The following is a 22230-nucleotide window of genomic DNA, read 5'->3' as shown; positions in this document are numbered from 1 at the left end:
CAGAAGTAGGGGTCAGTAACGAGAGTTTGCATGTTAAGGTTTTGGATTCTCAATTTGAGTTCTCATGGCATTTTTAGTTAGGTTGGGACGGTAGTTTATAAGGGCGAGTTACTTCTTGCTGGGATGATAGGGCATTCATCTTTCTGGTAAGGTGGGTACCCGTGCTGGATGATGTGAGAGGTGGGGTGGGGTAAAAGCTAGAGCCTCTTAAAGAATGAAGCCCCTTGTTGCAGGAGTGTACACAAATGCCTGACAATGTAGGAGAGATTCTTCTCCAGTGTCCGAATAAGCAGGTCCTACGGTAATGCATTGAGGTCACTTTCCTATCAAGATCCAAAAGTTGTCACAGAGCATAAGACCAGTGTCTAGTGGTCATTTAGATGCATGGGTCAGGGAGCTAAGTGGGTGGAATATGCAATTTGTGGTATATGATATATATAGTGCAAATATAGAGCAGGTAGCAGGTGAGTCAACTCAACATGGCATGTCAGTGGCAAAAACTGGGGGTGAGAGTCGTATTGGCATGGGGGTCCAGCAGATCCTGGTCATACAAAGGTCAAGGGCTAGGAAAGTTTAGTGGACGGAGTATAAAATGTATGGTATGTGCTATACAGAGCAAGTACAGTGAAAATAGCAGGAGCTGAGTGGATAGAATATAAAATAAGTGGTATTTTACAAAAAGTACAGATACAGTACCAAAAGAAAGTTTGTCAGTCAACAAGACAGGATAGCAGCAAAAGACTGAGGACAGAATGTAAAATGTGTGGTATACATCACACAATGCAGGTACAGTGTATATAGCAAGGGCTGAGTGGGTAGTGTATACACTAGGAGGAGTATGACGAACAGTGCAAATAACAGTTAAGTTAGTCAACACGGCAGAAACAGCAGTAAATACTGAGGTAAGAGCACACCAACATAGGGGAGAGGGGGAAGCAAGCAAGACCTGATCAAACAAGATATAAATGTAAGGGGGCTGAATGGACGGGATAAACAATATGTGGTAAGTCCATCAGTGAGCGAGAGAGGCAAACACTTCATAGGCAGTACAATATAGATCAATTCCTTCACTGGGTTAATGTCCCGCCAAGCAACATGTCAGTATATGCCTCGGAATGAGATAGTCAGGATATATGATAGAAGGACAAGCTGACAAACTCAGAAAGATGCTCAGACGGGCATTATCAGATGTGACCACCCTGGCTCACGTCCTTGCAGCTGTATCAAAGTAGCTATAGTAGGGGGACACCTGTTTATAGTAACAGTCAAGAGGTCCAAGAAATAGACAAAAAGAAATGCCCCACTGACTTAACATGGATTTGCATCCTTAGGTTTGTGCAGACATTACTTCTGGGGACAATGTAGTGGTGACTTAATAACAAGGCAAGTGTATGGTCTGGATGGCTTGCTGCGAATGGGCAGCACACAGGAAGCTTCTGGCTTTCGGACTAAATTGGAGTGTGGATAGAAGCTGAAGGTTTAGCATGTTGAAGGCTAAGGTCAAACTTCCCATGGCCAAATGTCTGTTGTCAACCATCTGCCAAGTACTGCATGCAACATCAAGAAGTGTGTGCTCTATCTCATTTGCGTGATGAAACCCCAACTAGTGGATGTCCAACAGTGTGACTAAACCTAGCTGTGGTTGCAGCTCGACATGAATCGTCTTTTCACTTACTTGTATCATGATACACCAGTAGAGAGACGGTAACTGCTACCCTCAGCAGGATCCAAATTAGGTATTTTAAAGTGTGGGATTGTATTGGCCTTTTGAAATAACTCTGGATTTAGACCCCGTAGAAGAGGTGCATCAGTACATCAGTAATGTGCATTATGATTGTCACAAATCAGTGACATAAGAAAACTGTATCCAGCCTGGTGCTTGATCTCAGTGAGTATCTATGGCCTTAAGCTTACAGTGGCATAAAACAACCATCTGTGTGGTACCATGAAAAGCAAGGATCAGAAAGAATAACCCGACACATTTGATATAGCATGCAAATTAGCAGTCACCAACAAAATGGGCCTTCCATAGCCGCTTTATCCTTGAGGTATTGAATGGATTTTTACACACTATTTGTGACACGTTGGAAGTGCTACTTGTAGAGTGAGGGCTAGAGAGTTAAAGACCAGCTGGAAATGTTCAGTGCAGCATACATGTTTGTTTACCAATAGGGCTGACTGAGTTAGTTCAGTAGCTTTTTAAAATACCACTTTAATGATTTAACATACAGCCTGATTCATGTACAATCCGTTTTGCGTGTCCCTAATAGCGAATCATAGCGACTCGCTATTGAGGACACGCAAAACGGCATTCATGTAGGAATTGCTAATAAAATAGCGATTCCTACATGTTCTTTATTTGCGAGTAGCAATTTGCTACTCGCAAATACTCCCCATTCATTCCTATGGGCCAAGAGGCCCATAGGAATGAATGGGGAGTATCCCTTATTTGCGAGTAGCAATTTGCTACTTGCAAATGAGATAGCGACTGAAAGGGTGCCAGGGGTGTCCAAAGGACGCCCTGTAGCACCCCTAAAATGCACATTTGGACAGGTGTTGCGCACACACATGTCCAAAGGACATGTGTGTGTGCAACATGCAACTTAGAAAAATGCTTTTAAAAGCATTTTTCTGAGTTTCTGCTATTTACCGACAGGTCTGACCTCTCGGTAAATAGCGGCCCCAAAAGTGCTAAATCGCAATTTCAGGATGTGTCATGAATAGCATTTGAGGAATCTCTAATAGAGATTCCTTAAATGCTATTCCTCGCATATTTGCGACTTCTTAAATAGCGATTTTTGCATTTGGTATCATGAATACCAAATGCAAAAATCGCACTCGCAAAGGGCCAGATTCTCAGAATCTGGCCCTTTTGCGAGCGCTATTGCCTACATGAATCAGGCTGATAATCTTGTACCTAGAGTCTGGTTTGCTCTATGAGCCTTGCACGAGCTGCGCCTTGGAAATGTTTGCCATGTAAACCATGCAACAAACATCATGTAAAATATGATAAAGTCTGTTCATAATAAAAAAAGTGCTTTTGTGTAGCATGCATCAACTTGGACCATAATAGGTCACATTATAGGTTCATTGAGAGGCAATAAAGAAGGGGTGATTGGTGAAAAAAAATGTTTGCCTAAGATCATATAGTTTGGTAAAGTGGGGAAGCCAAGATTAATCTCATGTTTTCTGGTTTTACTTTGTACAAATCAACCACTATATGGGTATCTGTTTGTCTGTCCTATTTACCTCAGGTGTTAATACTTTGTTTTGAACTTTGTGCATGAGGCTAGAGCAAGGGTGGCAGGCTAAAGGCACATGAAAGCTCGGCTCGTTTTGTGTTGGACGTTCCAGGAGGACCTCGAGCTGAGCCAGTGCCCGGAATCTGGCTCGAGCTTTAAGTGGCTCACCTACCTCTATTGAAACCTACTCAGCCTCTGCCCCATTAGCACCTCCCTACCCAAATTCGTGAACACTGTTAATGTATCGGCAATTCAGTTCTGCCCATATTGTATTATCTAGTGCAGGAATGTCTAATTTGGGTCCAGGAGGTGCAGATTCGTATCAAATTTTCAGGATAATCACAGTCATGAGTTTGTAAATAAGTTTAATTTAGATGCATTGTATGTAAAAGTATTGTGTGTGGGAAACTTGAACGTCTTGCATGAATCAGGCCCTCCTTTACTTACTTTTGACAGTCTGGATTTAGTTCATATCACAGTACACTTACTACACTCACTTACTACACACTTACTAGCTGGCTTGTGATCTTCACCTGCGCTCTGCGTGGTTGGTGGCCGGAGCTGCTGCGACTTTTTAAAACTTACCTCGTTTTTGTATTTTCTTTGTTTTTAGTTGTAAATTATACCCTGCTTTTAATCGCCTGGCCCCCACTTGCACTTTAAAATTGACCAAAAGCACCGCTGTTGGGCGGGTCCGCTTCCCGGCGTAATTCCTCTGTACTCGCGCCATCTTGCGAGTATTTAGTGCCGCATTTCGGCGCCATTCTTTAGCTGCGACGTTCCAGTCGTCAGAAGGACGCTAGACGTGGGATAAAAGGGAGTCATGCTGACGCGCAGCGGTAACTCTCAGCGGAGACGCGTGAATGACGCTGGAGTTACGCCAGAGTTCAGCCCTTCTGCGCTGAGGACGCGCTGCAGGACGGGCTGGACCCTGGGACTCCTCATAGGTCCCACACAGTGCATTGGGGATATTCTTCTCTGGAATTGCTGGCTCTTAGACCCCCAGTACTACCGTGCCACTATCGGTTTACTCCTGAGGGTCTGCGTCAGTCTCAGGTATGCCTTACTTGTAGAACATCTTTTAAATTGACCACACAGTCTTTTGAGAAACCTTTTCCTCCCCCCCCCCCGCGACAGACGACTTCCCAACCTAGAAAGGGCTTCCTGATCAATGCGCGATCTCTTATTAAGCACAATGTAGCATTTTACGAGTTCGTGAGTATGAGGCAACCAGACTGGGTCTTCGTGACCGAGACGTGGGCCTCTGAGTCCTCAGGTCACGATCTCCTCTTGGCTATACCTGAAGGCTATATGCTTCATAGACAGGATAGAGTGCGGCGCAGAAAGGAGGACTGGCAATCCTCTTCAAGGCGACACTCTTATGCACTGTGAAGTCCCTATCGGTTCCTTTGGATCCCTTTGAGGCTTTATATTTTTGTATTGTTTGTTCTCCTTCGGTCTCCTTCTCTGGAATTCTTGTATATAGACCCCCAGGACCGAGAACCAATTTCTGCCCAGAGCTCTTTAGAATCTTGGAGCCTTATTTTGGGAGATCTCATTTCACCATTCTCGGTGACTTAAATTTCCATTTAGATGACCTGGAATCTAAAGACACCTCTACCCTGACTAACACATTGGAAGCTTGTGACTTCGTCCAAATGGTGCACTGCCCGACTCATAGGGCTGGTCACACCCTGGACGGGGTGTTTTCAAATGATCCGAGATTATCAGTTGGCTTGCCTTTGCCGCTGGTATGGTCAGATCATCTAGCAGTACCACTGGATTTAGAATCTCCCCTTGCTGAGGTTAATCACACTGCCACTAATAAATGTCTTAAAAGAAGCTTTAGAAACTTCTCCAATGATGCTCTTGCTCCCTATATCCAAGCCACTAGCATTTCATCTCTGAGGGAGGCAGATGAGGCGGCACAAGAACTTGCCGACTCCATTACCAAGGCAGTTGAAGAGTTAGCCCCTACCTCTCTTAGATACGTGGCACGACAGAAACCTACAGCCCCTTGGTTTTCGGAATCGTTGAGGCTTCTTAGACAAAACTGTCGAAGGAAAGAGAGAGGCTGGCGCAAATCTTGGGATGCTACAGAACGGGAGGCATACAAGTGCCAGTTGCGAGAATATAAAAGCAGAGTTATTAAGGAGAAACAGGAATATTTCACCAGCCTGACTAGCTCTCTTACCTCATCTAAAGAGCTTTTTGAGATCGTGGACTCCCTCTGCTCTCTCCAGGCACCTGACCCCGTGGTAAACTCACAAGAGTTATGCAACAACATCTCTGACTTCTTTTACAAAAAAATAGATGATATTTATCTTGCTTTACAATCCCAGAGGAATACCCTGAATGACAACGATTCCTCTGGAATTACGCATTTTGAATCTTGGGCTGGAGATCCTACCCATACCCTTACCCACTTTCCAGCACTCTACCTGGAGGGTCTTAATCGACTGTTAGACAGAACTAAAAAACTTCTCCTCTGGACCCAGTTCCTTTGAAAATACTTAAGGAATGTAGGTATATCATTCTACCCCCTGTGTTGGAAATAATGAATGGGGATATGGAACAGGGCACATTTCCTATGGTTTGGAAGAAGGCAATAGTGAAGCCTCTCCTTAAAAAGCCCTCTTTGGACCCTGGTCTTCTTAAGAATTTTAGGCCAATTTCCCTTCTGCCGGCTCCAGCAAAGATGTTGGAAGCTCACATGAACTCTCATTTATCCATCTTCCTGGACTCCTCTGGGTTCTTGGATGCTCCCAACATGGCTTTAGGAAACTCCACAGCACGGAGTCTGCTCTGACCAAGGTGGTAGATAGCATTCGCCGAAAAGTAGATCTTGGCCAAACTACCGTGTTAGTTCTGTTGGACCTCACTGCAGCGTTTGACACCCTGTCTCCCTCTACTTTGACATCTCGGTTAAGGGAGGCAGGGGTAACAGGGTCAGCTCTGAATCTCCTGAATTCTTTCTTACATCAGAGAGAACAGCGAGTGATGCTCGGAGATTTCCTCTCCCCTGTTAAATCGTTCCAATGTGGGGTGCCACAGGGGTGGGCCTTGGGCCCGACCCTGTTTAATATCTACGTGGCCCCCCTCGCGAGATTAGTAAGATCACAGGGGATGGAGGTGGTGTTGTACGCCGAGGACACTCAGATTATGGTGTCCCTGGCCCACTCTGTGAGTACATCCGCGTCCATCTTTAGGTCTTGCATGCAGCTTGTTGCAGAGTGGATGATCCTTAACTCTCTAAAGTTGAATGGGAACAAAGTAGAGGTCCTGGTCTTTGGTAAGGACCAGGACGTGTGGTCGGGCGAGTGGTGGCCCTCATCTCTTGGCACCTGCCCCACTCCCGCCCAATCTGCCAGGAATCTCGGCGTCATCTTCGACACCTCGCTCTCTATGGAGCTCCAGGTAAATAGGACAGTTGCCACCTATTGGGGAGTTATTAGGACCCTAAAAAGAATCCTTCATTACCTTTCCCCCCAGACACGCAAGCAGATCGTGATCGCTCTTGTTGGCTCCAGGCTTGACTATTGTAATTCACTCTATGCTGGGGCCAACAAGTGCCTTCTGCAGCGTTTGCAGGTGGTGCAGAATGCTGCTGCGCGATTTGTGTTGGCCCTTCCATGGCTTTCATCTGCTACTATGGCAAGGAAGAGCCTTCATTGGCTCCCTATTCCTTCCAGGGTTTCTTTCAAACTCCTTTGCCTCACTTACAGTGCCCTCATGGCAGGCCCTTCTGATGACCTTGGGTCTCTGCTTACCCGCTATGTGCCTAGCAGAGGTCTTCGCTCTCTAGAGCGGGATCAACTGGTAGTCCCCCGTTTCAGGAAGGTCAGATGGGGGAGTAGGGCATTCTCCATCTTGGCACCCCAATTATGGAACACACTTCCGTTGGAGATCAAATCTCAGCCCTCATTGGATCTCTTTAGGAAAGCCCTTAAAACTTGGTGCTTCATTAAAGCCTACCAGTAAGTTCCCGTAACCTTGTTGACTCAGCTAGATATTGAGCTAGGCGCCTTGACGCCCACTGGGCTAAGTAGCGCGGTTATAAATCACATTTCATTCATTCATTCAGTACGCACTGGGGCTCTGTGGGCTGGCTAATCTCCAACTCAGTGAAATTGTCACAGATTTGTGTTTACCGGAGTGCTAATTAGGGATTCTTCATTCTCTGAAGCAATAAAATAGGTTTCTTGGAAACAGACAGTAGGCCTACAGATTCACAGTATGTCCTATGCAACTTTGATCTCAGTTATGTTTATATGTGATTATTTCTTTAATGCTTATAAAATGTGATACTACTGCACTATTTAATGCACATGAATTAACAAATTAATTAATACTGTGATGGAGTAGTGTGCAGCACAATGTAAGGGTATGCAGCACACAGGCCTACATTATATCTGCGGAAACATTATATACACATCATTTCAACTGTAAGACCACTCTTTTCAAAGATGGATACCCACTATTTTATGACCTCGGTTCAAGCAGTGCTAGGAATTGTCTGCCTTCCAGTTGTCCTTCCAACATTTCCCTCAGTATGGACTCTCCTTGGGGACGCTCAGAATCTCATCTCCACAACAGAGCGGTGACGTGAGGGAAACGGCCAGCGAGACCAGGGTGACGGTACTACATCCCCCAGCAGCCCCAGGACACCAGGCGCACCCGTGACGCCGTAGCCTGCGCCCGGAGGTGCTTGAAATCCGGCGAGTGCGCCACCTAGCGCGGGATGCTCAGTCTCACCTCCACAACAGAGCGGTGCCGCGAGGGAAACGGTGGAGGCTTCATCCACCAACCCACGCGCCGTGAGGGAAACGGCCAGCGAGACCAGGGTTACGGCACTACATCCCCCAGCAGCTTCGGGACACCAGACGCACCTGTGATGCCGTAGCCTGCGCCCAGAGGCGCTTGAAATCCGGCGAGTGCGCCATGCAGCGCGGGATGCTCAGAATATCACCTCCACAACAGAGCGGTGCCGTGAGGGAAACAACGGGGGCTTCATCCACCAACCCACGCGCCGTGAGGGAAACGGCCACCGAGACCAGGGTGACGGTACTACATCTCCCAGCAGCCCCGGGACACCAGGCACACCCGTGACGCCGTAGCCTGCACCCGGAGGTGCTTGAAATCCGGCGAGTGCGCCCCACAGCGCGGGACGCTCAGAATCTCACCTCCACAATAGAGCGGTGCCGGGAGGGAAATGGCGGGGGCTTCATCCACCAACCCACGCGCAGTGAGTTAAACGGCCAGCGAGACCAGGGTGACGGCACTACATCCCCCAGCAGCAGCGGAACACCATGTGCACCTGTGACGCCGTAGCCTGCGCCCGGAGGCGCTTGAAATCCGGCGAGTGCGCCACGCAGCGCGGACGGCGCCTGGGCAAAGCCCGGACCCGTCCTAGGCCGACAGAGGCCGGAGGAGGCTGGGCTGGGCCTACTCTCTTATTTCTAAGCTCGGGATGCTGAACTAAAGGTACTGTTAATAATAACATTGTTACGCTAATCTGTTTGAACATGTTCGGACAGTCATTGGTCCATAGTTAGCCTAGCGGATACAATAGTTCCTCCCGGCCTTAATTGAAGGACACACGTGTATTACTATTAATTTATTTTCTTTGATTTTTAACAGCACTGGTTTGTGGCTCTATGTACAAAGTATTTATTGAGCTGTATAGTCTTTGTTATCTTGATTATCATATGCACACATATTAATTACAATTTAGAGTAACGGGGAATATTACCACAGAGTGTTCAGAATGGGGAAACAAGCATGTGTGGAGAAGAAACAGGTCCCTCCTAAGCCAATTCCAAAGTCTACCTCCATTGACAGGATGTTAGAAAAGGCACTCTGAAATTGAATGGGCTGAGAGGCGGTTGTCCCTGACCCCAAATTTGGAAATCAGCTCACCTGACCCAAGATCCTTTCATACCTCGGGGGTTTTGCTATCTGATCCATCTAGTGACCAACTGTTAACCCCTTCGGTGCTCATGACGGAACGGTTCCGTCATGAGCGTCGGTTGGCCTGTGCTCATGACGGAACCATTCCGTCATGAGTCCATAGGTTCTTTAGAACCTTCAGCACCGCAGCGGAATTTGGGCAGCACTGAAGGGGTTAATAAATGAAGCTGCTCCCCAAAATGACTCCATGGTTATTCCACAAGTCCAACCAGTTAGGAGTTGTAAATCAAAACCCAAGGTGAAACCAGCTGCAAGGAGGAAGAAGGTTGAGGATCAACTTGCAGATACAGGGAAAACAGGGATGGAGATTCATCAAGAGGAGAATGTAGAAACTACAAGCAAACAACCTGTATGGGTCGCAAAATTGATAGTGGCCCTACACATCCAGATGAGGGACATTGTAAAAGAAGAACTTAAGTCTCTGCAAGAAAAGGTTGAGGGGCTGACAATACTCCTTAATGACAGGTTTACTCAGAGGGATGCAATTCATGGTCTTTCGGGGTAGAGAATAGGTCTCCGCCCCAAACTACCTCCAACCATACTCTTGATAATGTTCACTCCACCCCCAGCGTTCAAATATTACCTTCAACCACAAGGGGGGTTCCCCTTGCAATAGAGGCCAATAGGGATAGCACTGTAAAGCCGCCTCTGGTCATTTCAAATCAATCAATATGTTCACCCCTGTTGATTACTCCCATAGAGCACCCAGTTGCAAACTCTAGGCAGGAAGAGGGTTGTGTTCCTAAATCCAAAGATGACATTAATTACTCTGACCCCCCAAGAGTCATTAACCTCCCCACAGCTGCAACCCCTTATGTTCTTGTCCTTGCAGGAATCCCAGAACTTAAGAGGGACCAATTTGAATCCCACCAGGACCTCAAGAACAAATGTGTCCACTGGCTGGTAAATAACAGATACTTTAGATACGAAAATGTGGACGAAATGGTTAGGCAGACGCCAGAAGGATATCCATGGGGATTGCATAATAATTAATTTTAGAAATCCTAGAATGACTCAAAATATTTTATTCAGAGTAGAGGGAAGACCACTAAGTGGTATACAGGTTCTTCCACTGGGGTATTTTTATCCCCCTAATGCAAATTTTAATGTACCTTGGCAAGATGATCAGAGAATGAGACATGACTATAAGCCCTTTGTTCCACCACACTTAGATCAGCAATGGCAAAGTAAATCTATTTAGAATATACCTACTGTAAATAGATTCAGTTGCCTAGATGGTGTTGATTGACTGAAGGGAAAATCACCCCCTACTAAAACCCAAATAGTCCCAGTACAAATTGAATCCCAGGTAGAGGTCGGCATAGTAGGTGTATGTTTGACACCGAGTGGGGGCCAAAGCAGAGGGAGCATGAGCGGCTCCCCTGCTTGCACCTATAATGGTGGTAATTGGTTAGGTAATGGTAATGCGCCAGTAGGGCTTAACCTAAAGGACGACAGAGGGATAACAGAGATAACAGCACATGTATCCACCCCAGTGCTCCAAACTATGAAACCTGCCAATACCTTACTGATAAGAATTATATAATGGAATGTGGCGAGGTTGAATAACAAGGTGGGGGAGCCCTCCTGGGGTGCCCTTATCAACAAATTTGAAATATGCATGTTCCAAGAAACCTGGGCCACAGGGGTGATCTCTAGGCTGGGATTTGCCACCTTTAGTATCCCTGCTACCTGTGGAAATAGAGGGAGACCATCTGGTGGCCTTACTACATGGGTAGGTGTTCATATAGGATGCCGGGCTGAGCAGATAGACACAGGGTCCAAAGACATACTATGTGTTCTATTATATTATACCCAAAAAATATCTATAGCCCTCATCAATGTACTCCAGACCCACAGCCCTAGCCAAAGAGTCGCAAACGCTGGAAGAGTTATCTAATTTCCTAGGCACCATTCCTGACAAACATATGGTGATCTTGGGCGGAGATTTTAACTGTCAGTTCGAGCCCCTTTAGGGGTTATTTAAGGATGGTTTATCAGAGGAGGATAACTTCTGGGGGATCCCGGAGTCTAGTTGTCAACCAGTAAAAAAAAATATCTCCTTTGGCGATGCAAATGAACTGCCTAACACTGAAATACTCCCTCAGAGCTTGCAATGGCAGAACATCAATAGTCATACCTTCTATCGAAATGATCGGGGATCCCTATTAGATTATATTCTAATTGTGTAAATCTTGGGAGAGAGTCATAGACTTTAGGGTCATACAACGATTTGATAGCGACCACCACGCGCTGACATTGGAATTAAAAGCACTTAAAAAAGGGGATATTCTCGCTATGGCAAAACCTGTGGATCATAGGCTGATTATTTCCAACTGCAGGCGAAGAGTGAAGTGGTCGGATCTCAAACAATTCCAAACCAAACTGAGTTCCCTATAAGAGGCATTGGTTCCAGTGCTTCAAACAGCATCCCTCTCACTTGACCATAAGGGTCCTGGTATAGATTTAGAGATGGCAAAACAGAACCATGCCAGGCTAGAAGAGGTCACAATGGACTTCTTCTACCCCCAAAAAAACAGTAAAACAAGAAAGAAGCCTCCCCACCGGTGGTATAATGACCACTGCCGTAAAATGAAAAGAGCTTTGATATCATCGATCAAGGCTAATGATCGTCCGCAAATCAAAATTGCTAGGACGTCATACAAAAAGGCAACCTTAGAAACCAAGAAAATGTGGGAATTGGACAAGTGGGAGGACTTGAGAAGTGTCTTGGGAGCGAGGGATATGAGGTCATTTTGGAAAATTAGTAAATTCGGACAGTTCTGGCCCTAGTTCACCGGCAGACCCCAACTTAGGGGAGGACGTATGGCGGGAACACTTCCAATCCCTTTATTCTAACGAAGAAGTGGTGGCTGGCAATCCAATTGATGGCTGCCTAATGGGGAGTGTTCTTCCACTCGATTTTGACGAAACTAGTGAAGCCACTGACCCCACAACTAACATTATCATAAGCCTAAATTAAATTAGGGGAGCATTAACAAAAATAGCACCCGGAAAGCCCCGGGCTTAGATAAAATCCTGGGGGATCTTTTTCGCAATGAACCCTCCCTATGGGCACCATATTTTTGGGTACTTTTTAATGTGATAGTACAGGGTATGAAGATCCCACGTAGTTGGACAGGAGCTGAAATAATCCCGATTTATAAAAACGGTTGCCCTCCCCTGCCAAATAATTATAGGCCAATCAAAAGATTTTCGCGTGTGTAGTGCTCCTTAGACGCCAATCCTGGATGGAGGAACAGAATATACGAACTCCCCTCCAGGCAGGGGTTAGGGAAAAAATGTCCACTATTGACCAAATCCTTAGGCTCCAGATGCTGTACTGAAAGACCGTGTCTATGGAGGGTGGCAGCCTCTATTTAATATTTGTTGACCTCTGGTCAGCCTTTGATCTGGTCCCTAGGGATAAACTCTGGACAGTCCTTCTTAAGATGGGGGCTCCCACAAATTTAATCCATCTCATTAGGCGGCTACATGATGAAAACTTTGCACAAATCCGGTACGGTAAGGATGGTAATCTTACTGCACCGATATCAATCAAGCGCGGAGTATGTCAGGGCTGCATGCTTCTCTGTTTAGCCTACAGGAATAAAATAAAGACTTAATCAGCGCTTCCAGCGCAGAGCCGGGTCACCCTGCTGACAGGAAGTCCCCGCTTTCAAGCGACACACGCCTGAGGCATCCAGCAACAGCTGCAGAACTCCTGAATCACACCTGTAACACGCTAGGGTGTATGCATCCGACTGTCACACAAGATAAAAAGTGAGGCAGTGCCACACAAAGGTGTGCTGTGCACCAGGGTATTCCTTGAGCCACCCTCTGAAGTATGCCCCCCCTCCTCGAACAGCAGCAGCGCCCTGATTCCCAGGACTCACCGGTGCGGTTGACACTGAGGAATGTGACGGAATGACATCACAGCTTCACCGTATGAACGCCCTCCCGACCCCTGCCAGGCGAGCTTCAGGTGACGTCACGGAGGACTGGGGGCAGGGTGCGCTCCCCTTCCCACTACCATAATGCACCGTTGTCGTGGGCACTATATTAAGACACTTAGCACACAGGGCCAGAGGGGTGTAATGTTTCCTTCTAATCTGGTGCACTGGTAAACATTTTAACACATGCCCACAACCCGTGCTGACACGTTGAGACTGCACCGTCGGCGTGTGGTACCGATGCCCAAGAAGCCAGCCCTAGTAGTAGTGTTATTTGACTGATATAGCGCAACGAAGGTGCATCTCGGCGCTGCGCCAGCACAGCACCATAACAGCTACAACAAACAAATCTCAAGTTTTTTTTTTAAACTTGGCAAAGTCTGAACAGTAGCGCAGATGGCACGGAAGTTGGTTCCAGGCCGTAGTGGTGAGAAAGGAGAAAGCTCTACGCCCTGTCTGGTAGGGGGAACCGTCAAGAGCATCTTATCGCTTGAAGGAAGCGTTCTTGCAGGGTGGTGGTAACTCAGTTCTGTCCTTTAAATAGGAGGGGGCACCCCCCATCAGAGCCCTGTGAGTAGGCAGCAGCTGTCGTTTCAGCCAACGAGTGGAGACAAGAGGTGGCCACGCGGGTCGCGCGCGTGAGCTTGTAACGTAGACAGCTCACGCGCGACCCAATCCCAAGGTGCGCGTCGCAATCTTCCTCTGCCACCCTCTTGCGCAGGCCGCCGGCACATGATGACCCCGCCCACCCCTACAGCAGAAGGCAGCCAGGTCTGTACTCTCTCCGTCTGGCACTGGTTCAGGGAAGCAGGCGTGTGGCAAGAAGGCTTGTGCAGCTGTCTGGGCCTCCCTCGGTTCCACAACATAGGAGACTCCCTGCTACACTTCAGCTTAAGCATTTCGAGTGTGGCAATCAAATCTCCACGGATGTTTGTCTTTCCCCAAAAATTAGGGGAACGGTCTTTCTAAAAATAAAAAAGTATGGGTATGCCGTGCCCCTCAGATCCCCCTACTTCGACCAATAAGCTCTACGGACCTACAGTGCTTATGGAATCTGGGTGACGTCTCCCCGGGGTCCTCACTTGACCTATGACAGTGGCCTGCTGTTCTTGTGATTGGTTGTCTTTCACATTATTTAGAGGCGCGTCACACTGTACTGTGTCCAGCGAGGTGGGTTGTAGTAGGTCGATGCATTCACCCTCTAGTCCGGGGTAGAGGCGGCTTGGTTCGGTTATGGATCCGCGGCCAGCTTCATGTGCATGGATATGTGTGATTCCCTTGTGGTATATAGGTTTCATTGCTTGGCATCATTTTTATGTTTGGAGGCATCTTTCCTCATTGTTTGGCGTTCTTTCCGTATGTGAGCGTGGCTCCCAGATCAGCCTGCTGCATTTACAGAGTCTGGCTCGCGCGTTCTCCATGCTCACAATCTGTATGCCGCGATGCACAGTGACATAGTGAGCCCTCACGGCCGCAGTAACAGTGTGAGGTGCTTCGGAGCAGCCTTTAAGCACTTTGCAAGCTGCAAATAGAGCGTCTGGACCCCCTTCAGGCACAGTTTACAGGAATACAAAGACAGAGCAAAGAGGGGGGGGGGGTTCAAGGGCGTGCCCAAGGGGGATTTACAGTGATAGTCTCTTGGATAAACCATTCTGAAAGGAGAGAAAAGAAGGTAACCAAACAAAGTAAGAGTAAGGAGGAGAAAGAAATACGAAAGCGGTTAGGTACCAGAGTTTTGTGTCCTAAATATTGTTTACAAAAAGATTACTCTATTTGAGTTAATAGTACAAAGTTGACAACCAATTGAGAGATATTTTCGCAAAGGATATTTAGGCCGCAATACACTATTTTTATTATGAATATTCTGGGATACAAATAAAAAAAACTGAAAGAAATAAGAAGGAACTTCAACAACCCTGCGATATGTCAACCTCGGCACACTAACAGTACTGATTTAAAAAATATATTTTTATCATGTTTGCCCCACAGGACCGCCTCGGAATCATTTCCCTAAAAATTCACAAAATTGCTTTAAAATGCACCTTTTTGCCATATTTTAATTTTTTTTAGGAGATCAACACCCCACAATCCCAGTACCCAAACACTCACTATTTTTAATTTTCTGGCTATTGCCTTGTTTATTTATTTATTAGTTTTCACTTTTATATAGCGCAAACTTTACCCGCAGGTATCAGAGCGCTTTAAATCAGCATGCTTATAACAAGTAAAACTAGCACTCTATATTACTGCCAACTTAGCTTAGCATAAGCAACAGCTAACCATTCACAAACAATGTTTATATACCAATTGTAAATTAATAAACAAATTCATGCAAAGCATTGTCATTTACAATGCCAGTAACTCAAACTTTGATGCTGCGAGACCTATTGCATTGCAAATGCTTGTTAAATAAATAGTAGCTGGTCTCTAAATAAAGTAACAAAGCTTGACAGTTTCTAATATAGAGAACTCTTGATGTATGAAGAAAGAATCAAGTTTTGGTCATCCTTTTTAACAGCCTGTTGGCAAATATTTTTAGGTAATTTATTATATTTAATAAGCTATTTTGCACTTCCCATGTATTGAGTATCACAGACTGCCATGTACCAACCCCTGTTTTTTGCATTGCCCCATGATAATTGATTTCAAATGTATTTCTTTCTTTTTAAGGTGTTGCATAGAAATGTTTTAAATGCGTTGTCATTGTTATTGCTGTATATCACAAATGTATTTTTTCAGTGGCTGTACTTTTGAGGCCATGTTGACTGAAATAAAGTCTTTGAAATGAAAATGACTCTCCTTGAGTATGAGAAGAGTCAATTCGGATAGGCTCTTCAGGTCCCAGCCTTAAAGCCTCTCCTGAATGAGAATGCTCTTGAAGCAAAAAAAATAAAATATTCTGTTGCCCCTTGCTTATTGTCTTACGTGAGCATATTGTCAAGTCTGTAACAGGGCAATTGCGCCGTTGGTGTTACTTCAGCCCTACTCTTTCTTAACTGTTCATTTCTCGTCTGCAACTTTTGATACTTTCTTTGTGCAGCAGGAATGAAAGTGTTAGGCGAGATTATCGCTGATCGTTATTCACTAGCTCCCTATATGGGCGCTTCATCCCAAATGTTCACTGTGCCTCGTGCATATTCTGGGTACATTGAAAGGGCACTGGATCTAATCCACCCCTGCCCACCCCAAGCTGAGGTCACCTCAGTGCTACTGGGAACCTGGGTGTGCTGCTGTACAAAATAGGTAAAAGACATTGATAAAGCCAATAGCTGTCCTACAGGCTAGACCTATTGGTTTTGCCAGTGCTTGATATCATTTTTCTCCTCAGATTCCAAGTACAGAGTTATGCTAGGGATTCTTTTGAAGAGCCATATCCAACATTACTACTGTAACTGCAGCAGTAATGCATGTAAATATGGCAGGTGTCATATTTCCTCTCTTTCAATCATTGCAGTTAACATTTCTACGGTCCTGGTAGCCAAAACCTCTGCCCAGGATTAATGGCTAGTAGGGCTTTATGTTGTGAGCCACAACATAATTATGCTGTTGCCTGCAGTTGGCATAAAAATATTAATTTCTCCTGAGCCATGTCTAGGAAATTGGCATGTCAGGCACATACTTAGACAAGAGAGACTACTTGTTTTTACAATAGGAATATGAAACTATTGGGTCTTTGCATTAAATGTGCGACTCATAAGCTAGTCAAACTTGTTTTATGTGCCAAGAAAAGAGACCGTGTTTTCTGAATGTATAGGGGGGATTTTGCATAGAGAGCCTCTATTGAGTGAAAACAGTTGTCAATAGTTTAGCTTCAGAAGGTTCAGCTCTGAAGGTTCTCGAAATACCAGAGATGGTTATTTGCAGTAAAATGTTTGAGGCAGTTTGCTACTGTGTGCTCCTGTGAGTGACAGAGATCTAGCTTTAACTTTTAACGTGCTCTGTTAAGAGATAACAACATTTCTGAGATGAGACTATCTGAGAGATTCTATGCCTTACCTTGTTTAAGGTTAAATAAAAGGACAGACTCCACTCAAGGAAGATAGCAGCAAGTACATTTGTTTTCTAAGAAGGCCAATTCCAATTTTTTTTATTGCCATTCTTGTAAAATGCTAATACCTAACCACCACCTATGTTGCCTATGGGGACTTTAGGATGATATACAGTGGTTAGGTGGTGCGGCAAAAGATTTGATCGATAACAAGCCCCAATAGTTATATAAATGAATAACTGATGATAAAGACTTGGAACAAGATTATAGTGAAAGAGTTGGCCCCGGAGGTGGGTATAGTCTGGTTTTAGGCATATAACCAACAAGATCAGAAGAAATGGGGCACAGAGGAAGCAGATGCAATGAAAGCTATCCTTACCATTTTCTGAACAAATTATTTTTCGCAATTTTCTGAATCTGAAATGGTCTGATTTGAGTTTTAGATGCAATGAAAGGGTGTTCTATGGAGATGATTCTTGCACACAAAGAATCCTACCTAAAAAGGACTTATTCAAAGGGGTAATAAGTTGTGAGAAGCAGATCTTAGTGTTTTACATGGGAGGTAAGGAACGGACAGCTTGGTCAAATAGTTTGATAACCACAATAAAGAACTTAGTGAAGGAGGCATAGGGATATGAAATGTGATATTTTCTTCACTGGGAGTTACTGAAGGGACCTCAGCGCAGATGAGATTACCTCAAAACATTTCAGATTGAACAGGTTTCAGGCATAGTTTACTCTGGACCCGTTGATGTGTTAGGGTTGATTTGTTAGGGAGGTCAATATAAAGGTTATTGCAATAGTTAGTCATCACTGTGACGATGTCAGTTTTCTAGGTGATTTGAAAGAATTTAAGAAAATCACTTAGCCACGCAGTTGGTAGGTAGAATTAATAATTCCATGCCTATGTTGTATTATTTTATCACTTGTTAAGTGGAGTCTATGAATTCAAGTTATAAGAAAAACTAGTCGGTTGGTGAGGCCTTCCCCAGAACCATGATTTTGTTTTTCTCCCTATTCAGGCATAGTCAATTTTTGCATATACAATTTGTGTGAGCATGTGTTAAGACACATTATGTTTCAGAATAATCAATCTGCATAAAGGAAAGCCCACTTTTTTCACCCGTAAATATTCAAACCTGCATTTGGAACACATTTATTAGGTTACTTTTAAGTTGCAATTTAACGTTTCAGATTTTTTTTTTGTGATTGCCCCCAAACGTTTCATTTGGCATCAAAGGTTTTTGGATTGTGAACTGTCTCCTTCTTCAAAAAGTGAATCTAGTGTTTTACCATACGTTTTTCCTTGTCAGATTTCCTAATTGCCAGAATTTTGTCAGCTTCAGGCAGAACAGAAGCCACCTCCTTGTACTTCTAATAAATAATTCCGTATAGTCTGCCCCTGCATATCTTCCTGTACAAACTCTATTCGGATTCTGTAGGCCAGCCGCACTTGAACATATATAACAATCCACTTACCGATCATACTAGTCCCAGGAGAAGTTCCCTGGGTAATTTTTTGCGATTTGAAAAGGTTTTGCTTTTTTTCTCACCTTTTCTTCAGATTCTATTGCCTAGTCTATGCCTTGTCATTTTGGTTTATAAGCCAGATGTTTCAATAGTTGCTCCAATTTGATCTTATTGTTGTAATTATTGAAAACAAATGCCCTTAGAATAATAGTAATGTTTTGTAATATTGGTTTCAGTTACATCATGTTTTGACATTAAATAACCCTTAAACCCATTATTCCACCTTTCCCACACCACTCATCGGTACCCCCATTTCACACTATCTTACCAAACGACACTGGCTCCCTGTCAATTAAAGGATCGTCTTTAAAGCCCTCACTTTAGCCCAGAGGCCCTGTATAACACCAGCTCCAGTTATCTGAACAAAAGAAGCACTGAGTACCAGCCTAGCAGAAATCTACGTTCCAGTCAGGCCCACCTCATAGTAAACCCCCATTTAAAAAAAAAACACTTGACGTGATGGGACCTCTGTTTTTAAGGATGCATTGCCAAAATCTGGAACAGCCTCCCTTTTCAACTCAGAAGCACAGAAACTGAATCCGCCTTCCACAAATCCCTAACAACCTACCTGTTTAGCCTATAATATTTTATCTCACTCACTCCTCTCTAGCTCCTCATTGGCAGCGCCGGGACACAATTTTGAGTAGCTGTTTGCACTTCATAAATACCCCTCATTCAATAATTCAACTGCATTTTTTATGCTAAATCATACATTCAGTTGCAGTGCTGCTCGATAATCATGCCATGCAGATGAAACATCTTATCAGACAAAAAAAATTCACACCCATGAAATAATAATGATTAAAGCAGTGTACAGTCATTCATTTGTTGGCGTTTCTACGTTATTGCTTGCAGAGCAGCTGGGCTTTGTAAGTAATAGCTTGACCTATGCCATTAGTACATTCTGCTTCCATAACTTCCATCATCAGTATCTGCAACCCTGAATCTATAGATTCTTCAAAGTGCCCCTTACTATTCCTTGTTATTGAAAGCTACAGTTGGATACTGATCTTAGCGACACTTTTTGGAGCTCTCCCCGCCTACTTGTGACTCCGACCCTGTATCAGCAGACACCAAGTTTTCCATGTGGATTGAAAACTCACTGGACATAGCTCTCCCGAAAAAAGCTGCCCTTAAACCACTGGGAAAGACCACCTCCCCCTGGTTTACTAAGGAGGTTCGTCTCCTAAAAAAACTCTGCAAAAAAACAGAAAGGGAATGGAGGAAAAATTTTGATCCCCAAAGAAAGCAGGATTACAAACTTACGATTCTAAATTTTAAAAAGGCCCTTAAATCTGCACAGAATGCATTTTTTGAAGGAAAAATTAGATCCTCTTCAAACTCGTCAAGAGAAACCTTTCGTATAGTGAAAAAGCTCCTCAAAACCCCTGACCCCCCTGTCCCTTGGACCCTTCCAATCACCGCTGCAACGAGCTAGCCGAGATTTTTGGCCACAAGATTCAAAAATTTTGAAACATCTCCCTTTGCATAAACCTGACGACCTATTGGAACTGCTCCCTTCAGTATCGCAGCAAACAGTTTTTAGGTTAGAAACATTTTCGCCCATCACAGAAGACATACTCTTTCCCATTCTCCAATCAATTAAAAGCGTCTCCCCGCGAGATCCAGCCCCATTCAACATCTTAAAGTTAGTCGCACCTACCATCCTCGCTCCTATGGCGAATTTGATCAACTTCTCCCTCTCACAGGGCATTGTCCCTCCGAGCTGGAAGAGGGCCATAGTAAAAGCCCTCCAAGATAACCCCAGTACACTGTGGCGTTCCCCAGGGCTCATCTTTGAGCCCTACGCTTTTCAATGTGTACATGTCTCCCCTTGACAAAATTGTTACCCCACATGGTGTCAAACTTTTGACCTACGCTGATGACACCCAACTCGTTGTATCATTGAGCCAGTTGGATCGCCCCTCCACCGATCATTACTCCTGTCTGAAGGACATAACTAGCTGGATGGATAGGTCCCATCTCAAGTTAAATAGTGACAAAACTGAGATTCTGATTATAGGTAACCAATCTCATTTTCGTCCAAACACTATGTGGCCTCCCTGCATGGGTCCGCCTCCGATCCCGAAGCCTGACATCAAAAGCTTGGGAATCTGGCTGGACCAAGGCCTCACGTTTAACACTCAAGCCAGGAAAACCGCGGGAACCTGTTACGGCCTCCTTCGCACTTCCCGTAAAATTCTACCTTTGCTCCCCCTCCAGTCTGAGAAGCTTCTGATCAAGGGCCTTATATTGTCCAGGTTGGACTATGGTAATGCTCTTTACCTCGGGCCCCTAAGAAAGTCACTGCCAAACTGCAGGTCGTGCAAAACACAGCTGCCAGGCTCCTTACTGGCACTAATAATCGGTGCTCAGTGAAACCGGCTCTTAGCTCACTTCACTGGCTACCGATACTGGAAAGAGTTCATTTTAAAACTCTCTGTACCACCCATAAAATTTTCCATGGCAATGGCCCCCCGGTCTAAAAGATCTCATTGTCCCTTACAAAACAAACAGAACCCTTCGTTCCACTCACCTTCACCTGACTTCTACGCTCAGGATTAAGAAGGCTCGATCCGGCGGATGCCTTTTTTCATTCAATGCCTCCAAACTGTGGAATTCACTTCCAATTGACATCCGTGCCCAACCCAATCTTCTTTCTTTTCGTAAAGTTCTGAAAACTTGGCTTTTCCCTTAAATCTCCTTCCCTTTTCTGCACTAGCTCACTCAGTAGCGCTGGGACGCTCACGGGCAGCCACGCGCTCTATAAATCTTATATATTATTATTATTATTATATTACTTGCACAAATATGTCTCTAGTGTGCTGCTTATTCAGCCAGAGTCCAAAGGTCTGGTTGCACTCTATGATTTGATCCTGTCTTTTTACTAAATTTTACAATCCAGATGTATTTAGGTTACTCAAGGGACAGTAAAATGATGGGGCTACACAAAAATAAACCCATTTCCACTTTAGATTCTCACAGGTACTCATATCCTGATAGAAATAGCATACATACGACTACAGATTCTGAATCAGTTTGTCGGTGTGTGCAGCTTGTTTGTTGCCCTGTCATATTATGTGAAGTTGTGTAAAAAAGTAATCTTTATTTGAAATTGGCACAGTGCAGCATGAGTATACATCCTCCTGAAGTAGAAGTAATATGTGGCCAAACGTGTTGGGTACATTTCTTTACAAAAGCATCAGAAAACTCTGTTTGCCATAAATGCATAGTTATAGTGACTGTAGATGTCATGAGGCCCTAACATATATAACTAATACCAATGTTGTACCCAAAGAAAGTACATTCTCTTCTATATTTACAACATCAATATTGCATTAGCCTCTAATTCTTCCAAATTAAGATTTCTGCGACAAAACCCACTGTGCACTGTTCTGAGTAGTAGAACTAGGGTTGACATTACCTAAAAGGAGAATTGCATTACAGTCGAAAAGACGAGGGCACCGGAATAGGAAACAAAGAAGCAAAGAAGTCAGACATGATTAGATGGCTAACTGTGGAATGTGCTTTTAGAAAGGGAATACAC

At 44.7% G+C, this 22230-nt stretch overlaps 1 protein-coding gene across 1 annotated transcript in view; it reads left to right on the top strand.

The window, feature by feature from the left end:
* The window catches only part of ARFGEF1 (ARF guanine nucleotide exchange factor 1), a 1029389-nt gene that overhangs the window by 801686 nt on the left and 205473 nt on the right, over positions 1-22230 (top strand). The gene's annotated exons all lie outside the window — the stretch shown is intronic.

This window comes from Lissotriton vulgaris, chromosome 4_1 (genome assembly GCF_964263255.1).
Source record: "Lissotriton vulgaris chromosome 4_1, aLisVul1.2, whole genome shotgun sequence".
NCBI lineage: Eukaryota > Metazoa > Chordata > Amphibia > Caudata > Salamandridae > Lissotriton > Lissotriton vulgaris.
The sequence above is the reverse complement of the archived record's forward strand: the minus strand, read 5'-3'. Positions and strand labels throughout refer to the sequence as shown.